The sequence below is a fragment of the Schistocerca gregaria genome, unplaced genomic scaffold, assembly GCF_023897955.1.
Source record: "Schistocerca gregaria isolate iqSchGreg1 unplaced genomic scaffold, iqSchGreg1.2 ptg000166l, whole genome shotgun sequence".
NCBI classification, from domain to species: Eukaryota; Metazoa; Arthropoda; class Insecta; order Orthoptera; family Acrididae; genus Schistocerca; species Schistocerca gregaria.
Genome location: NW_026061722.1, coordinates 2,176,254 through 2,184,818, shown reverse-complemented (window position 1 = coordinate 2,184,818; position 8,565 = coordinate 2,176,254).

Sequence of the window (8,565 nt, the reverse complement as noted above, 5' to 3'; positions counted from 1 at the left end):
TTTCACATTCTCCCGTGCAACTCGGCTGCTAGTCCTCCTTTCATGCAGAATCTTAAGGTCCTAGCTCATGTCCAAGGCTCCAAAGCCAGCTAAAAAGTCAATAATCAGTAGCTAAAACTTGAATTGTACTACATCCTACTGGCTATTACATCAACTTAGAAGCTTCATCTGTGTTCTACTATGGTGCTTTTAGTGTCTCCGCATACCGCAGCATGCGACATAGCTTTGCAGACGATAAGTACAACCGTGTCGGAGGGAAGAGCCGCCAATGTGACGATCTGGCTTTAAATCGATTCGATAACAAATGACGAAAACGGACGGATTTCTCAGGTTTTTACTACATATAAACACTTTTCACATTCTCCTGTGTAACTCGGCTGCTAGTCCTCCTTTCATGCAGAATCTTAAGGTCCTAGCTCATGTCCAAGGCACCAAGGCCTGCTAAAAAGTCAATAATCGATACCTAAAACTTGAATTGTACTACTTCTTACTGGCTATTACATCAACTTAGAAGCTTCATCTGTGTTCTACTATGGTGCTTTTAGTGTCTCCGCATACCGCAGCACGCGACATAGCTCTGCACACGATAAGTACAGCCGTTTCAGAGAGAAGAGCGGCCAATGTGACAATCTGGCTTTAAGTCGTTTCGATAACAAATGACGAAAACGGACGGATTTCTCAGGTTTTTACTACATATGAACACTTTACACATTCTCCCGTGCAACTCGGTTGATAGTCCTCCTGCATGTAAAATCTTAAGTTCCTAGCTCATGTCCAAGGCACCAAACAAGGGTAAAAAGTCAATAACCGATTCCTAAAACTTGAATTGTACTATTTCTTACTGGCTATTACATCATCTTAGAAGCTACATCTGTGTTCTACTATGGTGCTTTTAGTGTCTCCGAATACCGCCGTTCGCGACATAGCTTTTAGACGATAAGTACAACCGTTTCAGAGAGCAGAGCGGCCAATGTGACGATTTGGCTTTAAGTCGATTCGATAAAAATGACGAAAATGGACGGATTTCTCAGGTTTTTAATCTATTTGAACACTTTTCACATTCTCCCGTGCAACTCGGCTGCTAGTCCTCCTACTATGCAGAATCTTAAGGTCCTAGCTCATGTCCAAGGCATCAAAGCCGGCTAAAAAGTCAATAATCAATACCTAAAACTTCAATTGTACTACTTCTTACTGGCTATTACATCAAATTAAAAGCTTCATCTGTGTTCTACTGTGGTGGTTTTAGTGTCTCCGCCTACCGCAGCATACGACATAGCTTTGCAGACGATAAGTACAACCGTTTCAGAGAGAAGTGTGGCCAATGTGACGATCTGGCTTTAAGTCGATTCGATAACAAATGACGAAAACGGACGGATTTCTCAGGTTTTTACTACATATGAACACTTTTCACATTCTCCCGTGCAACTCGGCTGCTAGTCCTCCTTTCATGCAGAATCTTAAGGTCCTAGCTCATGTCCAAGGCACCAAAGCCAGCTAAAAAGTCAATAATCGATACCTAAAACTTGAATTGTACTACTTCTTACTGGCTATTACATCATCTTAGAAGCTTCATCTGTGTTCTACTATGGTGCATTTAGTGTCTCCGCATACCGCAGCACGCGACAAAGCTTTCCAGACGATAAGTACAACCGTTTCAGAGAGAAGAGCAGCCAATGTGACGATCTGGCTTTAAGTCGATTTGATAACAAATGACGAAAACGGACGGATTTCTCAGGTTTTTACTACATATAAACACTTTTCACATTCTCCAGTGTAACTCGGCTGCTAGTCCTCCTTTCATGCAGAATCTTAACGTCCTAGCTCAGGTCCAAGGCACCAAAGCCAGCTAAAATGTCAATAATCAGTAACTAAAACTTGAATTGTACTACTTCTTACTGGCTATTACATCAACTTGGAAGTGTCATCTGTGTTCTACTATGTTGCTTTTAGTGTCTCTGCATACCGCAGCACGCGACATAGCTCTGCACACGATAAGTACAACGGCTTCAGAGAGAAGAGCGGCCAATGTGACGATCTGGCTTTAAGTCGATTCGATAACAAATGACGAAAACGGACGGATTTCTCAGGTTTTTACTACATATGAACACTTTACACATTCTCCCGTGCAACTCGGCTGCTAGTCCTCCTGCATGTAAAATCTTAAGTTCCTAGCTCACGTCCAAGGCACCAAACAAGGGTAAAAAGTCAATAACCGATTCCTAAAACTTGAATTGTACTATTTCTTACTGGCTATTACATCATCTTAGAAGCTACATCTGTGTTCTACCATGGTGCTTTTAGTGTCTCCGAATACCGCCGTTCGCGACATAGCTTTGCAGACGATAAGTACAACCGTTTAAGAGAGAAGAGCGGCCAATGTGACGATCTGGCTTTAAGTCGATTCGATAACAAATGACGAAAACGGACGGATTTCTCAGGTTTTTACTACATATGAACACTTTTCACATTCTCCCGTGCAACTCGGCTGCTAGTCCTCCTTCTATGCAGAATCTTAAGGTCCTAGCTCATGTCCAAGTCATCAAAGCCAGCTAAAAAGTCAATAATCAATACCTAAAACTTCAATTGTACTACTTCTTACTGGCTATTACATCAAATTAGAAGCTACATCTGTGTCCTACTGTGGTGGTTTTAGTGTCTCCGCCTACCGCAGCATACGACATAGCTTTGCAGACGATAAGTACAACCGTTTCAGAGAGAAGTGTGGCCAATGTGACGATCTGGCTTTAAGTCGATTCGATAACAAATGACGAAAACGGACGGATTTCTCAGGTTTTTACTACATATGAACACTTTTCACATTCTCCCGTGCAACTCGGCTGCTAGTCCTCCTTTCATGCAGAATCCTAAGGTCCTAGCTCATGTCCAAGGCACCAAAGCCAGCTAAAAAGTCAATAATCGATACTTAAAACTTGAATTGTACTACTTCTTACTGGCTATTACATCAACTTAGAAGCTTCATCTGTGTTCTACTATGGTGCTTTTAGTGTCTCCGCATACCGCAGCACGCGACATAGCTTTGAAGACGATAAGTACAACCGTTTCAGAGAGAAGAGCGGCCAATGTGACGATCTGGCTTTAAGTCGATTCGATAACAAATGACGAAAACGGACGGATTTCTCAGGTTTTTACTACATATGAACACTTTTCACATTCTCCCGTGCAACTCGGCTGCTAGTCCTCCTTTCATGCAGAATCTTAAGGTCCTAGCTCATGTCCAAGGCACCAAAGTCAGCTAAAAAGTCAATAGTCGATACCTAAAACTTGAATTGTACTACTTCTTACTGGCTATTACATCATCTTAGAAGCTTCATCTGTGTTCTACTATGGTGCTTTTAGTGTCTCCGCATACCGCAGCACGCAACAAAGCTTTGCAGACGATAAATACAACCGTTTCAGAGAGAAGAGCAGCCAATGTGACGATCTGGCTTTAAGTCGATTTGATAACAAGTGACGAAAACGGACGGATTTCTCAGGTTTTTACTACATATGAACACATTTCACATTCTCCCGTACAACGCGGCTGCTAGTCCTCCTTTCATGCAGAATCTTAAGGTCCTAGCTCATATCCAAGGCACCAAAGCCAGCTAAAAAGTCAATAATCGATACTTAAAACTTGAATTGTACTACTTCTTACTGGCTATTACATCAACTTAGAAGCTTCATCTGTGTTCTACTATGGTGCTTTTAGTGTCTCCGCATACCGCAGCACGCGACATAGCTTTGAAGACGATAAGTACAACCGTTTCAGAGAGAAGAGCGGCCAATGTGACGATCCGGCTTTAAGTCGATTCGATAACAAATGACGAAAACGGACGGATTTCTCAGGTTTTTACTACTTATGAACACTTTTCACATTCTTCCGTGCAACTCGGCTGCTATTCCTCCTTTCATGCAGAATCTTAAGGTAATAGCTCATGTCCAAGGCACCAAAGCCAGCTAAAAAGTCAATAATCGATACCTAAAACTTGAATTGTACTACTTCTTACTGGCTATTACATCATCATAGAAGCTTCATCTGTGTTCTACTATGGTGCTTTTAGTGTCTCCGCATACCGCAGCACGCGACATAGCTTTGCAGACGATAAGTACAACCGTTTCAGAGAGAAGAGCGGCCAAGTGACGATCTGGCTTTAAGGCGATTCGATAACAAATGACGAAAACGGACGGATTTCTCAGGTTTTTACTACATATGAACACTTTTCACATTCTCCCGTGCAACTCGGCTGCTACTCCTCCTTTCATCCAGAATCTTAAGGTCCAAGCTCATCTCCAAGGCACCAAAGCCAGCTACAAAGTCAATAATCGATACCTAAAACTTGAACTGTCCTACTTCTTACTGGCTATTACATCATCTTAGAAGCTTCATATGTGTTCTACTATGGTGCTTTTAGTGTCTCCGCATACCGCAGCACGCGACATAGCTTTGCAGACGATAAGTACAACCGTTTCAGAGAGAAGAGCGGCCAATGTGACGATCTGGCTTTAAGTCGATTCGATAACAAATGACGAAAACGGAAGGATTTCTCAGGTTGGTTTTTACTACATATGGACACTTTTCACATTCTCCCGTGCAACGCGGCTGCTAGTCCTCCTTTCATGCAGAATCTTAAGGTCCTAGCTCATGTCCAAGGCACCAAAGCCAGCTAATAAGTCAATAAACGATACCTAAAACTTGAATTGTACTACTTCTTACTGGCTATTACATCAACTTAGAAGCTTCATCTGTGTTCTACTATGGTGCTTTTAGTTTCTCCGCATACCGCAGCACGCGACACAGCTTTGCAGACGATAATTACAACCGTTTCAGAGAGAAGAGCGGCCAATGTGACAATCAGGCTTTAAGTCGATTCGATAACAAATGACGAAAACGGACGGATTTCTCAGGTTTTTACTACATATGAACACTTTTCACATTCTCCCGTGCAACTCCGCTGCTACTCCTCCTTTCATCCAGAATCTTAAGGTCCTACCTCATCTCCAAGGCACCAAAGCCAGCTAAAAAGTCAATAATCGATACCTAAAACTTGAACTGTCCTACATCTTACTGGCTATTACATCATCTTAGAAGCTTCATATGTGTTCTACTATGGTGCTTTTAGTGTTTCCGCATACCGCAGCACGCGACATAGCTTTGCAGACGATAAGTACAACCGTTTCAGAGAGAAGAGCGGCCAATGTGACGATCTGGCTTTAAGTCGATTCGATAACAAATGACGAAAACGGACGGATTTCTCAGGTTTTTACTACATATAAACACTTTTCACATTCTCCTGTGTAACTCGGCTGCTAGTCCTCCTTTCATGCAGAATCTTAAGGTCCTAGCTCATGTCCAAGACTCCAAGGCCAGCTAAAAATTCAATAATCAGTAGCTAAAACTTGAATTGTACTACAACTTACTGGCTATTACATCAACTTAGAAGCTTCATCTGTGTTCTACTATGGTGCTTTTAGTGTCTCCGCATACCGCAGCATGCGATATAGCTTTGCAGACGCTAAGTACAACCGTTTCGGAGGGAAGAGCAGCCAATGTGACGATCTGGCTTTAAGTCGATTCGATAACAAATGACGAAAACCGACGGATTTCTCAGGTTTTTACTACATATAAACACTTTTCACATTCTCCTGTGTAACTCGGCTGCTAGTCCTCTTTTCATGCAGAATCTTAAGGTCCTAGCTCATGTCCAAGGCACCAAAGCCAGCTAAAAAGTCAATAATCAGTAACTAAAACTTGAATTGTACTACTTCTTACTGGCAATTACATCAACTTGGAAGTGTCATCTGTGTTCTACTATGTTGCTTTTAGTGTCTCTGCATAGCGCAGCACGCGACATAGCTCTGCACACGATAAGTACAACCGTTTCAGAGAGAAGAGTGGCCAATGTGACGATCTGTCTTTAAGTCGATTTGATAACAAATGACGAAAACGGACCGATTTCTCAGGTTGTTACTACATATGAACACTTTTCATATTGTCCCGTGCAACTCGGCAGCTAGTCCTCTTTTCATGCAGAATCTTAAAGTCCTAGCTCATGTCCAAGTCACCAAATCCATCTAAGAAGTCGATACGATACCTTAAACTTGAATTGTACTACTTCTTACTGGCTATTACATCATCATAGAAGCTTCATATGTGTTCTACTATGGTGATTTTAGTGTCTCCGCATACCGCAGCACGCGACATAGCTTTGCAGACGGTAAGTACAACCGTTTCAGAGAGAAGAGCGGCCAGTGTGACGATCTGGCTTTAAGTCGATTCGATAAAAATGACGAAAACGGACGGATTTCTCAGGTTTTTACTCTATTTGAACACTTTTCACATTCTCCCGTGCAACTCGGCTGCTCTGTCCTCGTTTCATGCAGAATCTTAAGGTCCTAGCTCATGTCCAAGGCACCAAAGCCAGCTAAAAAGTCAATAATCGATACCTAAAACTTGAATTGTACTACTACTTACTGGCTATTACATCAACTTAGAAGCTTCATCTGTGTTCTACTATGGTGCTTTTAGTGTCACCGCATAGCGCAGCACGCGACATAGCATTGCAGACGATAAGTACAACCGTTTCAGAGAGAAGAGCGGCCAATGTGACAATCTGGCTTTAAGTCGATTCGATAACAAATGACGAAAACGGACGGATTTCTCAGGTTTTTACTACATATGAACACTTTTCAAATTCTCCCATGCAACTCGGCTGCTAGTCCTCCTTTCATGCAGAATCTTAAGGTCCTAGCTCATGTCCAAGGCACCAAAGCCAGCTAAAAAGTCAATAAACGATACCTAAAACTTGAATTGTACTACTTCTTACTGGCTATTACATCAACTTAGAAGCTTCATCTGTGTTCTACTATGGTGCTTTTAGTTTCTCCGCATACCGCAGCACGCGACACAGCTTTGCAGACGATAATTACAACCGTTTCAGAGAGAAGAGCGGCCAATGTGACAATCAGGCTTTAAGTCGATTCGATAACAAATGACGAAAACGGACGGATTTCTCAGGTTTTTACTACATATGAACACTTTTCACATTCTCCCGTGCAACTCGGCTGCTACTCCTCCTTTCATCCAGAATCTTAAGGTCCTACCTCATCTCCAAGGCACCAAAGCCAGCTAAAAAGTCAATAATCGATACCTAAAACTTGAACTGTCCTACTTCTTACTGGCTATTACATCATCTTAGAAGCTTCATATGTGTTCTACTATGGTGCTTTTAGTGTTTCCGCATACCGCAGCACGCGACATAGCTTTGCAGACGATAAGTACAACCGTTTCAGAGAGAAGAGCGGCCAATGTGACGATCTGGCTTTAAGTCGATTCGCTAACAAATGACGAAAACGAAGGGATTTCTCAGGTTTTTACTACATATGAACACTTTACACATTGTCCCGTGCAACTCGGCTGCTAGTCCTCCTGCATGTTAAATCTTAAGTTCCTAGCTCATGTCCAAGGCACCAAACAAGGGTAAAAAGTCAATAACCGATTCCTAAAACTTGAATTGTTCTATTTCTTACTGGCTATTACATCATCTTAGAAGCTACATCTGCGTTCTACTATGGTGCTTTTAGTGTCTCCGAATACCGCAGTACGCGACATAGTTTTGCAGACGATAAATACAACCGTTCCAGAGAGCAGAGCGGCCAATGTGACGATTTGGCTTTAAGTCGATTCGATAAAAATGACGAAAACGGACGGATTTCTCAGGTTTTTACTCTATTTGAACACTTTTCACATTCTCCCGTGCAACTCGGCTGCTTGTCCTCCTTTCATGCAGAATCTTAAGGTCCTAGCTCATGTCCAAGGCACCAAAGCCAGCTAAAAAGTCAATAATCGATACCTAAAACTTGAATTGTACTACTTCTTACTGGCTATTACATCAACTTAGAAGCTTCATCTGTGTTCTACTATGGTGCTTTTAGTGTCACCGCATAGCGCAGCACGCGACATAGCATTGCAGACGATAAGTACAACCGTTTCAGAGAGGAGAGCGGCCAATGTGACAATCTGGCTTTAAGTCGATTCGATAACAAATGACGAAAACGGACGGATTTCTCAGGTTTTTACTACATATGAACACTTTTCAAATTCTCCCATGCAACTCGGCTGCTAGTCCTCCTTTCATGCAGAATCTTAAGGTCCTAGCTCATGTCCAAGGCATCAAAGCCAGCTAAAAAGTCAATAATCGATACCTAAAACTTGAATTGTTCTACTTCTTACTGGCTATTACATCAACTTAGAAGCTACATCTGCGTTCTACTATGGTGCTTTTAGTGTCTCCGAATACCGCAGTACGCGACATAGTTTTGCAGACGATAAATACAACCGTTCTAGAGAGCAGAGCGGCCAATGTGACGATTTGGCTTTAAGTCGATTCGATAAAAATGACGAAAACGGACGGATTTCTCAGGTTTTTACTCTATTTGAACACTTTTCACATTCTCCCGTGCAACTCGGCTGCTTGTCCTCCTTTCATGCAGAATCTTAAGGTCCTAGCTCATGTCCAAGGCACCAAAGCCAGCTAAAAAGTCAATAATCGATACCTAAAACTTGAA